The sequence below is a fragment of the Somniosus microcephalus genome, chromosome 10 (assembly GCF_052327205.1).
Source record: "Somniosus microcephalus isolate GS21.2 chromosome 10, FLI_Smic_1.0, whole genome shotgun sequence".
Lineage (NCBI taxonomy): Eukaryota > Metazoa > Chordata > Chondrichthyes > Squaliformes > Somniosidae > Somniosus > Somniosus microcephalus.
Genome location: NC_140996.1, coordinates 11,356,252 through 11,369,493, shown reverse-complemented (window position 1 = coordinate 11,369,493; position 13,242 = coordinate 11,356,252). Strand labels below are relative to the sequence as shown.

General features: G+C 44.6%; 1 protein-coding gene across 15 annotated transcripts in view; it reads left to right on the top strand.

Annotated features, from left to right (window-relative positions):
- The window catches only part of mbnl2 (muscleblind-like splicing regulator 2), a 139,033-nt gene that overhangs the window by 19,482 nt on the left and 106,309 nt on the right, over positions 1 to 13,242 (top strand). Inside the window, exon 1 of one of the 15 annotated variants that reach the window (XM_085998444.1) lies at positions 2,970 to 3,236. The exons of the other annotated variants lie outside the window; for them this stretch is intronic. The gene's annotated coding sequence lies outside the window, so the exon portion shown is untranslated. Of the gene's footprint in view, positions 1 to 2,969; positions 3,237 to 13,242 lie in introns of those variants that run through there. 15 annotated transcript variants of the gene reach the window in all.

The following is a 13,242-nucleotide window of genomic DNA, read 5'->3' as shown; positions in this document are numbered from 1 at the left end:
GTGACTTTTTTTTGTTGTTGTTGGTCTTCTTCCCTGACCGGCATACCTTAGCTATGTGACCAAGCTTGCCACATTTTCTACATTCCTGGTTTTTAAACCAGCATTGGTTCTGGTCGTGTGTTGTCTTCCCACAACGATAACATTTCGATGTACCCGAAGTAATTTGACCCACACTGAGTACTGCTGCATTTCCGCTGTGCCTCTCGCTGCGGCTTCATGCGATGCTGCAATAAGGACAGCCTTATCAAGTGTAAGGTCGTTCTCTTCTAGCAGACGCTTTTGTGTTCCTTCCTTCGACAACCCGCACACGAACTTGTCTCTCAATGCCTCTGTCAGATTTTCCCCAAACTGGCAGTATTTCGCTAGTCTACGCAGTTCGACCAAGTATTCCGCGTTGCTTTCCTCTTTCCGTTGCGTTCTCGCATAGAATTTGAATCGTTCCGCCAACATCAGTGGTGTGGGGTTCAAATGATCCTTCAGGACAGCAACAATATTAGCGAAAGTCTGATCCGCCGGTTTAGCTGGTGATAGAAGATGCTTCAATAGCCCGTATGTCTTTGCCCCCATTGCGTTTAATAAGGTGAGAGCTTTATCATCATCTGCTATCTTATTGGCCTCACAATATATCTCGATACGTTCTACGTACGTGGCCCAATCTTCCACCTCGGAATCGAAGTTGTTGATGTTACCATGCTTAGGCATCTTCACTATCTTTCTGCGAAACAAACACGAAATTTTTCTTTAACTTTTTTTTTTTCAAAATGGCGGTTTCCCGCACTTGTCTTCTTCCCCCGCCCACTTTCAAAATGGCGGTTTCCCGCTTCTGTCGTCTTCCCCGCCTACTGGCGGCTTCCCGCGTTTCTTCCCCTGGCGGGAGGGGTAAGCTTTTCCCTCGGGCGACGACCACTGGCTTTCAGGGTTCGCAGCCTGCGCGTCAGCTTCAGTGCGTTCCTTGTTCCCTTTTCTCGGCAGGGCAACCGGCGCTGGGTACAACCCGTTGACGGCGAACAGTTTCAGCCGCTGGGCTGGATCTCGCTCAGTCTCCCTCGCTCGGGCTCTGTTGTTCCCTTTCCAGGGCAACCGGCGCTGGGTACAACCCGTTGACGGCGAACAGTTTCAGCCGCTGGCTGGATCTCGCTCAGTCTCCCTCGCTCGGGCTCTGTCTCTCCCGCTCGCTCGGGCTCTGTCTCTCCCTCAGCGGCTTCCAATCGCGCCTCCCAGCCCTCTCGCAGTCCGGTGCTTTCCTCCCCGGCTGCGGCTGAGTTCTCCGTGATTTATTTATTTTTATATCTTCCCGCGCCTTACGATCCCGGTCGCAGCGCTTCGTGGCCTCGGTCGCTGCCCGGCCTTTTTCACTCCAATCGCGCCTCCCAGCCCTCTCGCAGTCCGGTGCTTTCCTCCCCGGCTGCGGCTGAGTTCACCGCGGGTTATTTATTTTTATATCTTCCCGCGCCTTACGATCCCGGTCGCAGCGCCTCGTGGCCTTGGTAGCTGCCCGGCCTTTTTCGCCGGTCGCGGTCTAGCTGTCTCACGACACCGTTGCGCCTCCCAGCCCGCTTGTACCGCGGCATCCGTGCTCCACGCTGCCCCAGTCTCAGCGCCTCTGGGCCCGACTTCTGTCCGGCTCCTTTCCCCCCGACCGTGGTCGAGTTCACCGCCCTTATCCTCCGTTTATTTTTTTTATTTTCCCTTTACTCGCAGTCACCGTGGCCGACTTGCTCCTCGTGCTGATCGGCTCACTCACCACCGTGGCAGAAGGGACAATCAGTGCCTGTTGCTGATGGAAGGCTTCGTGTCTGAATTCTTCCTTCTTCCTTGCTCTGCAGACTCGAGTTTTCTCTCAGCAGAACGACGAGGGCGGGTGCCTCTTCTCGACGCTCGTTAACTGCTTCGGAAGTATTGTTGCCGCAGGGTAAGATCGAACTCGTCGTCACTGTAAAGTCTGTAGGTATTATGGCGAATTAATACACAGACTACAAGAGTAACTTTAACAGGACTTTACTATTCGAAGGTCAGGGCGAATCTGCCCAATAAATCCTGACACAGCACTTATATACCGGTGTGGTCACCGTCGGTATTACAGTACACAGCAGCCAAGATCAAATAGTGCCACACCTAAAATAGTTCTCTTAAAGGGGGACGGTTACATACAATAGTTCTCTTAAAGGTAGAACAGTTACATACACTACATGTACCTTTCTCAAGTTCATAATCTTTAGGTTCAGCTATCGCAGGAAAAAAGGAACCATAAGCTGTCTCTTCAGCTGCGGTTCCTGGAACTGTTACAGTTACAGTACTAATTGAACCAATCCTTGCAAATTATTTCAAGCTTGTCCAGGGTGTGTGTACTTGAAGTAAAGGTGTTTCTCTGGGCTCAGTTTTAATTTTGAGCATTCTAGCTCCAAGCAACCAGAAAAAAATACAGCTATTTGTCCAATCAAATTGCAGAATATAAGAGACTGAAAACCTTGTAAAGTAACTTCAACAAAAAAAATATTTCTACTGCATGGTCCACTTTTTATCTGCAGAAAGTTAGCTGTTATATTGCTGAGTTCTTTGTGTGAGGGAGGTGTTGCGCTGCACGTTGGTTACTAATGATACTTCCAGTTCTAGTGCAGTATGAAAGCAAACTCATTAATTTAAAAATAAATCTAATTTGCACACTGCACATGCTGTAAGTTAAATTACCCAGGAAAGATGCCCGATGGCCGTTGGTTTTTCTCAACCTACACCATAGTAGTTTTGCAAACTTTACGACAATCCTAGCAAATGAGAAACCTAGGTGCTACATTGCAGGTTTTTAGTAAGGTGGTGAAAGGTTTGAGTTCCTGGGGTGCCTGTTCAGATTGCCTGGCCAGGCAATTCCATTAGTTCTTGGCCAGGCCGTGTGGGTGGAGCACTTCATAATGGCAAACATTCCAATGGGAGGGGTGGAAGGAAAATCTGACATTGTCAAAGTCATTCTCCCACAAATCGAGCTTCAGTCAGCAAGGGCGTGGTCCTTCATTTCAGCTCCTCGCATAACTACTTGATTGTGTAGCACTGTTTACTGCAGTACTGATGAAGAAAATCTATGTTGGATATTACTGTGAACAGTACAGTGCTGGGTCTATACCATTTGTCATGGAATAGACTGTTCTTTTTTTTGCACCGCCTTTGTTTAAATTGGCTTGTATGTGAATGCAAATCATGTGCTGATCTGTTACTGTTAAATCTGGATGAGGCGAGAGGAGGATGTAAGTAATATTGAAAATTCTACATGTTTTGTTGGTTTCAATTGGAACAGAGAAGTTTCTTTTTTTCGAAACAAGTACAAGGTTATAAATTGGCTAACCCTCAATTTAGACATTTTGTTTGAGTTTATTTCATTGACATAAAATGCAATGCTTACTGAGTGCTGGGAAGAATTGTATCTGTAGAATTGAACGCCTTATGTTTCCCATTTTGGGAATTGCTCAAAAGGGAAATGTGTTTAAAGGCTGCCACTTAATGGTTTGGGATTTTTTTTTTAATGTTTGTGGAGACACACACTGTTTTCCTTAACTTTTCCTTCTCATTTGTTAAGGAGTTCAGTATGTTGCAGATGCATTTAGTTGAAAGAAGGAAGGTCATTAGCGAAATATATCAAAATTTGATGTAGTCTGTAAGCTTATTTCAAAGTAAGTATTAGGAAATCTCCATGACTTCACTGTTCACTATGTTCTGAGTAATTTTCTCTTGACAAACTCATTTTCTCTCTTTACTTTGACTCTGCCACCTGAAATTGAAGCGAGTGAGACACATTTCCCCAAAGTTGCTGGAATGGACAGTAACATCAAAATCCAAATTTTTAGTAGTTTCTTATATTTTGTATTGTAAAGTTCATTATTAATGACAGGTATCCTGGCTTTACATTTGAGAGATTGCAGTATATTTTCCAGTTGCCAGTGATAGATCTGTGCAGAAAGCGCTGTAGATTTCGGAACCTAGGAAAGCACGTAGGAAATTACTGCAGTAGAAAAAGGTTTGTAGTCACACCACCTTCGGCATAAATGTCTGTTAATAATCTTGAGGTAATTGTTTTTCTCTCCTAGGTTCTCCTACAACTGTACACCATCAACTTGCATTTATATAGCACCTTTAGCGTTGAAATATGTCCCATGGCACTTCAGAGGAACAATCAAAAAAAAAGCTGAGTCAAAGAGTTAGATTCCATTCGGCCCATCGAGTCCGTGCCGACTCTCAGTTAGTCCCACTCTCCTGCCCTTTCCCCGTAGCCCTGCAAATTTTTTTACTTCAGATACTTATCCAACTCCCTTTTGAAGATAAGATTGAGTCTGCCGCCTCCACCACCCTCTCAGGCAGTGCATTCCAGATCCTAACCACTCGCTGCGTAAAAAAGTTTTTTCTTGCGTCGCCTTTGGTTCTTTTGCCAATCACCTTAAATCTGTGTCCTGTGGTTCTCGACCCTTCTGCCAATGGGAACAGTTTCTCTCTCTCTACTCTGTCCAGACTCCTCATGATTTTGAATACCTCTATCAAATCTCCACTCAATCTTCTCTGCTCCAAGGAGAACAACCCCAGCTTCCCCAGTCTAGCCACATAACTGAAGTCCCTCATCCCTGGAATCATTCTCGTAAATCTTTTCTGCACCCTCTCCAAAGCCTTCACATCCTTCTGAAAGTGCGGTGCCCAGAATTGGACACAGTAATCCAGTTGGGGCTGAACCAGTGTTTTATACAGGTTCATCATAATTTCCACACTTTTGTACTCTATGCCTCTATTTATGAAGCGCAGGATCCCATATTTATGAAGCGCAGGATCCCATAAGCCTTTTTAACTGCTCTCTCAACCTGCCCTGCCACCTTCAACGATTTGTGCACACATACCCCCAGGTCTCTTTGTTTGTGCACCCTCTTTAGGATTGTACCCTTTAGTTTATATGTCCTCTCCTCATTCTTTCTATTAAAATGTATCACTTCACACTTTTCTGCGTTAAATTTCATCTGCCACGTGTCCGCCCATTTCACCTGTCTGTCTTCCTGAAGTCTATCACTCTCCTCCTCACTGTTCACTATACTTCCAAGTTTTATGTCATCTGCAGATTTTGAAATTGTGCCCTGTACACCCACGTCCAAATCATATATGTCCAGAAAAGCAGTGGTCCTAGAACCGGTCCTGAGGGAACACCACTGTGTACCTTCCTCCAGTCTGAAAAACAACCGTTCACCACTACTCTGTTTCCTGTCACTTAGCCAATTTTGTATCCATGCTGCCACTGTCCCTTTTATTCCATGGGCTTCAACTTTGCTGGCAAGCCTATTATGTGGCACTTTATCTAATGCCTTTTGGAAATCCAAGTACACCACGTCAACCACATTACCCTCATCAAAAAATTCAACCAAGTTGGTTAAACACGATTTGCCTTTAACAAATCCATACTGGCTTTTCTTAATTCATCCACAACCATCCAAGTGACTGTTAATTTTGTCCTTGATTACTGTTTCTAAAAGCTTCCCCACTACCAAGGTTAAACTGACTGGCCTGTAGTTGCTGAGTTTATCTTTACACCCTTTTTTGAATAATGGTGTAACATTTGCAATTCTCCAGTCCTCTGGCACCACCCCCGTATCTATGGAGGATTGGAATATTATGGCCAGTACCTCCGCGATTTCCGCCCTCAATTCCCCTCAGCATCCTAGGATGCATCCCATCCGTTCCTGGTGATTTATCTACCTTAAGTACAGCCAGCCTTTGTAATACTTCATCAATTTTTATCCTATCAAGTGTCTCCACTACCTCCTCCTTCACTATGTCTATGACCGCATCCTCTTCCTTGGTGAAGACAGATGCAAAGTACTCGTTTAGTACCTCAGCCATACCTTCTGCCTCCATGCATTGGTCTCTTTTTTGGTCCCTAATCGGCCCCACCCCTCCTCTTGCTACCCTTTTACTATTTATATGCCTATAGAAGACTTTTGGATTACCTTTTATGTTGGCTGCCATTCTGTTCACATTCCCTCTCTTTGCCCCTCGTATTTTCTTTTTTACTTCTACTCTGACCTTTCTATATATAGCAACTCGCCAAGGCTTCTTCGGCAGCACCTCCCAAACCCGTGACCTCTTCCACCTAGAAGGACAAGGGCAGCAGGCGCATGGGAACACCACCACCTCCAAGTCACACACCATCCTGACTTAGAAGTATGTCGCCGATCGTTCATCGTCGCTGGCTCAGAATCCTGGAACTCGCTCCCTAACAGCACTGTGGGAGTACCTTCACCACACGGTCTGCAGCGATTCAAGAAGGCGGCTCACCACCACCTTCTCGAGGGCAACTAGGGATGGGCAATAAATGCTGGCCTTGCCAGCCACACCCAGATCCTATAAATGAATTTAAAAAAAATATAGCCCGATTCTCCGATGTATTTGCAACCTGACATCTGTCATACATGCTCTTTTTCTGCTTCAGCGTATTCTCCACCTGTTTCGTCATTACTTTAATTGCCCTGCCTTTCCCCTAGTGGGAATGTACCTTAACTGTACCTGAACTATTTCCTCTTTAAAGGCAGCCCATTGTTCCATTACAGTTTTGCCTGCCAATCTTTGATTCCAGTTTACCCGGGCCAGATCCGTTCTCATCCCACTGAAATTGGCTTTCCCCCAGTTAAACATTTTAACTCTAGAGTGCTCCCTGTCCTTTTCCATAGCTAATCTAAACCTTATGATACTATGATCACTGTTCCCTAAATGTTCACTTACTGACACTTGCTCCACTTGACCCACCTCATTCCCTAGAACCAGATCCAGCAATGCCTCCTCCCTCATCGGGCCGGAAACATACTGATCAAGAAAGTTCTCCTGAAAACACTTCAGAAATTCTTCCCCCTTCTCTGCCCTTTAACTATCCTAATGTAGACTGGAATCGTAATAGTGTAAAGTCCCCCATTATTACTATTCTAGTTCTTGCACCTTTCTGCAAATTTGCTCCTCCATATCTTTCCCAATATTTGGTGGTCTGTAGAATATACCTAGTAGTGTAATGGCACCTCCATTATTTTTTTAACTCTAGCCATATAGATTCTGTCCTTGACCCTTCCAGGGCATCCTCCCTCTCCAGCGCTAACATTCACCTTAACCAATATTGCCACACCACCTCCCATCTTTCCTGAACACCTTATAACCAGGAATATTTAATACCCAATCCTGCCATTTTTTGAGCCAGGTTTCCGTTATTGCCGCAACATCACATTCCTATGTGGCTAATTGTGCCTGCAGCTCACTTACCTTGTTTACTGCGCTTCGTGCGTTCACATACATACACTGTAAACCCACCTTAGACCATCTTGTAATTCTCTCTTAGTCTGGCCCCACCTAATACCTTAGTGCTCTCTGCCTCTCCCAATCCTTTGAGCACTTTATTTCTCCTTTCTAATGTTACATCCTGGTGCCCATCCCCTTGCCAAATTAGTTTAAACCCTCCCCAACAGCACTAGCAAACCCCCCCCACGAGGATATTGGTACCGGCCCTGTTGAGGTGCAACCCGTCCGGCCTGTACAGGCCCCACCTCCCCCAGAACCGGTCCCAATGCCCCAAGAATCTGAAGCCCTCCCTCCTGCACCATCTCTCCAGCCACGCATTCATCTGCTCTATCCTTCTATTTCTATACTCATGCGTGGCATCGGGAGTAATCCGGAGATTACTACCTTTTGAGGTCCTGCTTTTTAATCTCTTTCCTAGCTCCCTAAAATCTGCCTGCAGGACCTCATCCCTCTTTCTACCTATGTCGTTGGTACCAATATGGACCATGACCTCTGGCTGTTCACCCTCTCCTCCCCCCCCCCCCCCCCCCCCCCTCAGAATATTCTGCAGCCGCTCAGAGACACCCTTAACCCTGGCACCAGGGAGGCAACATACCATCCTGGAGTCGGGTTTACGGCTGCAGAAACACCTGTCTGCTGCTCTAACTATCCAATCCCCTACCACTATTGCTCTCCCACTCTTCTTCCTCCCCCCTTGTACAGCTGAGCCACCTGTGGTGCTGTGGACTTGGCTCTGGCTGCATTCCCCAGAGGAACCATCGCAGTCACCAGTACTCAGAACCGAATACTGGTTGGAGAGCAAGATGCACTTGGGACTCCTGCACTACCTGTCTGGTCTTCCTCTTCTGTCTGGCGGTCTCCCATTGCCTCTCTGCCCGCACACTGCTTAGCTGCGGGGTGACCACCTCCTGCAACGTGCTATCCACGAAGCTCTCAGCTTCCCGGATGCACCACAGTGACACCAGCTGCTGCTCAAGCTCCGAAACCCGGAGCTTGAGCTCCTCCAGCTGACGACACCTCTTGCAAACGTGGTTGTCCAGGACACTGGAGGCGTCCTGGATTTCCCACATGGCACAGGATGTGCATTCCGTGGGGCCGAGGTGCCCTGCCATGCCTCTAATAGATTATTAACTAACTTACAGAAATAAACTTAAGACTAAGAGTCTTAAAATTCGGGCCTACCTTTATCTCCGGCTGCTTCTCTTGCTCTCTTAGTTAAAGTCTTTATTCACATGATTATTTATGTACTATTAATTAGTTTATCTAGTTAAATTAGAGGGAACCAATCGCCTACCTGCAGCCCTTTGACGTCACTCCTTGCTTTTGCTGTTCTTTTGGAATTCGGCAGCTCCGCGCTCTTTATCCTGTGCTGCCGCCTCTGCTGCTGATTCCTTTCCTTGAAAACTTTGATCATAGCACCCCTTAACCTTCTAAATTCTAGTGAACTAATTTGTGTAATCTCTCCTCGTAATTTAACCCTTGGAGCCTGGGTATCATTCTGGTAAACCTACGCTGCACTCCCTCCAAGCAGCGGATGGGCTACCAAAGCTTGATCAAAGAGATGGGTCTAAGAAGGAGAGGGGTTTGGGAGAAACATTGTAGTTTAGGGAGGGAATTCCAGAGTGTGAGGCCGAGATAGATGAAGGCACGGCAACCATTGGAGGGCGAAACTGGTTAGATATTTGAGGGATGGGAAATTTAAATTAGTTTTTGTGACCAGTTGGATGGACTAAGTCTATTCCAGTCCTGCATCTTCCTGTGAATCAGAATTGTGCATTTATGCCTATTTCTGTAAACTAGGTTTTAATTTTTTTAAATAATTTTATTTTGGTTTCTCTTTTAATTATTCAATATAAACAAAGTAGAAAAAACTTAGCTCAGAGCTCGGTTATTCAAATTTGATTAACTTGTAACTGATCTTGTTTCTATTTGAAATGTACTTGTGTGTTGCCTAGGTTTATGACCATCCTTAAAAAAAGAAATTCTGCATTCTAGTTAAAATAGAGAGAATTGGTGGTGTTTTATTCTTTAATTTAACTAGAATCACAGCAAATTAAAAAAAAAAAAAAACTTTTTGCCTTAATGAAGGATTTTATTTTCTCGTACTCATTGGGGTATTTATTCCATGTGACGTTGTCATAGCCCAAAGAGCTAGTAGCCAACAGGCAGCCTGAATCCATATTGTGCCAGCTGCATAGGAGAGGCCCTGGTGATTCACAATGGCCCAAAATTTGCAGTCGGAGGTTTCCTGCAGGCGGAGGCCTCCGACCTGTAAAAAAATCTACAAATTTACCTGGTGGCCCGGGAGGTATGGAGATTCGCGCTCCTGGGTCTCTCCGGGTATGCATGGGCAGAGGCCCATAAGTATGAATGGGAATCACTTAAAAAATACACAAACACATGAAATAAATATATTTTTTTAATTACATATTTAAAATTAATTAAATATTTTAAACAATTACATTTTTTGAAGAAAATGTTTTAACAGGGCTAAAAATAAACTTACCTTAGTGGATAGGGTTTTTAATGTCTAAATGAGTGATAACATCTTATTTTTTAAAACTCTTTTATGCTGGTGAAAGCAGGCCTCATGCCTGCTTTTACCAGGCGTAAGAATTTCAAGGGCATTCAGCGGGCAGAGATTGGGCAAAAAGCACAACTCTCCACCCGCGGAGGCCCTTTTTCTGGGGATGTGGATCACCTCAAGAGAATTCTTGACATCGCAAGTTCCAGGTTTTCGCTCGTGCGCTTCGCATGCCTAAACCCAGAACTTGCGCGGCCCCTAAGGGCGTGTGCGCACCCGTAGGGGTTACAAAATACGGCCCCTTATCTTTTTATTTCTTTGAGGGAAACATTTTGCCTTTGACAACACAGCAGTGGTGCGGAGGAGTAGTTGCTGTACTTCTCACTGTTGCAGACCTTGAGATTTTGGATTTTTATAATGGTGATGATTTGAATAGATTGCAGTGCCCCACTGGAACACTTCTAAATTCTTAGTGTATATGTACATAGGGAGAGGTGATCCCCAATTGTGTTTAGCCATGCTCTACTTATACCAGTTATCAACCTTAGCAAGGTGTAGAACTAGGCATGATGCACTTAACGGGTTGTAACTATTAAGTGTATTGTTTCAGCAATTGTGCTCCTTGCATCCTGGAAATAAAAACCCAGACCACAGTTAATCACATTTACATAAGTTTTTCATGGCAAATGTAAGGTGTTTAGAAAGCAAGCGTGTCCACACTGTCCAAGCATTTTAATTAATGTCGGGCATGTTGAAAAAAGTGCTCGGGAGGTCTAAGGGACCCCTCTTTGGCATTCCTGAAACCTTACCTTGCCACCTTCACTGGAGTTGTACTCCATTTGGTGTCCAACCCAAATGGTGTGAGACTGGCTCTGTCAGCGAGTTTGAGTCTCGCTGCACCCCTCTGGAGTCCAGTCGGGTTGTGACTCCATATTGTCTGGCAGTTTTAGCTTTGTTGCAAAAACAAAAACACTAAACAAGCCCTAAATGTTTTTGCTATTGACAAAGTTATGCCTTTTCTATATACAGGAAACTGTGATATCCGGCACCGACGTGACCGAGCTGTTGCCGTCCCATCAAAACTGCCAGACAAACCAGCGCTAATGTTAAAACATACGGAGCTTTTGAGCTCCGTACCTAGCAACAAACCCTGTTGCTTAGCAACAGCTTCTAAACAGTCGGCGGTAGCTTGCAAGCGTCTCTGTAGCTAAGCAACAGCTTTAGCTAGACCTTGCAGAGCCTGACTGGTGGGGAAAAAAAGCAACGAAAAGAAAAAAAAAACTTACTGAACCGACTCCTGAATTTTGCCGGTGGATCGAGCATTCCGGACAGTTAACCTCCAGATAAACCAAAGTTTCCTGTATTGTAATGTATATTGGGTAACACACATTTTCCTGGTAATGGGGGTGGCCATCGGTCAAATACCTTCAATTCTGAAGCAGTTAAAATGAGGAAAATTTTAAATTACGATTGAAGTAAGCAGGTTTAGTTGGGGCAGCTAGCGTGGGTCACTGCCACACTGTTCTCCAATTACAGCATTTGAATATAAACAAAAAATTGCATTATCAAACACAAGGTGCTTCTCCAAACCAGTCAGAAAGAGGTTATATCAGCAGCAGTATTTGTTAAAGAAATATATCAGTGATGGTGTATTGTGAGCATGTTCTGGGACAAGATCATGCAAACTTACTCAAATCTGGTAATTAAAAATGGTACTGTCGTACAATTGTACTAGAAACCAAATGAACTCGTGCTTCTGAGAGGAAAGGAAAAGCTGGTTGCTAGATATCTGAAATAAAAGCAGAAAATGTTGTAAATGCACAACAGGCCTGTTCTTACCTGAAAAGAGAAAAGATGGATTTACGGTTTAGTCAGAGACCCGTTGTCAGTCCTGAAAAAGTAGGGCGGGTGACCCCTTTATAGGAAACAAAAATACAATCTGCTGTTCAGTCAGCATGTGTGGATAGAACATTGCAGGTGTAGACCCTTTGTCAGAACAACAACAGCTTGTATTTATATAGTGTCTTTAACTTTGTAAAACGTCCCAAGGCGTTTCACAGGAGTGTTGTCAAACACTGAGCCACATGAGAGATTTCTTATGTTCTTATTAGGGCAGGTGACCAAAAGCTTGGTCAAAGAGGTAGGTTTTAAGGAGCGTCTTAAAGGAGGAAAGAGAGGCAGAGAGGTTTAGGGAGGGAATTCCAGAGCTTAGGGCCTGGGCAACAGAAGTCACGGCCACCAATGGTGGGGTGTTGAAATTCGGGGGTGTTGAGGCTAGAATTGGAGGAGCGCAGAGATCTGAGGGTTGTAGGGCTAGAGGAGTTAGGCATGGGCGAAGCCATGAAGGGATTTGAAAACAAGGATGAGAATTTTTAAATCGAGGCGTTGTTTAACTGGGAGCCAACTGGAAGATAATTGAAGATGAACAGCATTTAAAAAGGAACAGAACAGAGAAAGGGAGAGAAAACACACACGTGCATCCATGCACACACGATAGAAACATAGAAGATAGGAGCAGGAGTGGGCCATTCGGCCCCTCGAGCCTGCTCTGCCATTCAGTGAGAGAAATAGAAAGTCTTGTAAAGTACTTAAATATAAAAAAATGGTCAGTAGACTGAAATGATATTGGCATGAAGCAATAAGAAGCATGATGAGAGAAATTAAAGAAATTTGAGAGACAGAAGACATTAATAACTGAGGCAGGTAGAAATAGTAACAGGAAAACTGGCAAAGTGGAACCGGCTCCAGCAGCCCAGGAACCTAAGAAAAAACAAAAGCAGGCAATATCGAGGGTGCAGGCTGCCCTTCAAGAATGGTGTTCCAACCCCGAGCATCAACCTGTCTCTCTTCCCCAACCCCCTTTATAGAACTGACCGAGGTGAGGGGAGAACAAAAGGGTAAGGCCCCTATTGCAACTAGGCTAACTATTGCAAAAAAAAGCAACTAACAGATTGAATGGACTAGAAACAGATGTTTTTTTTTTTTAAAAAGCTGGAAAGATGTGAAAAATTCAGCTGAGTTCTTTGTCCTGTCTTTCCCCGTCTTCAAATTCTGGAGTTAAACTGGTAATATCAGGCAGAATTATTGAAAAAGAACCGAGAGAAACTAGAGGATAATAGTGACTTTATAAATGATGGTATAACCTACATGTTTTTGTTTTGTCATGTTGAATACAGCAGCATCCAGAATGAGTCAGCACCTTTGAGTGACGGGGAAGAGATTGGAAGCAGGGAGTACAGTAGATTCCCTTTGCAAGGCTTGTATATCGCAATATTAGATACTAGATGGATATTCTCAAGTTTATTATGTGGCATCCTCACTATTGGAGAACAGTTAGAAAGCACAATAGACGATGCTTTCTGTATGGCTCCTAAAGACACTTCTAACCGTGTATACCATAGTATCAGCAAACCGAAGTC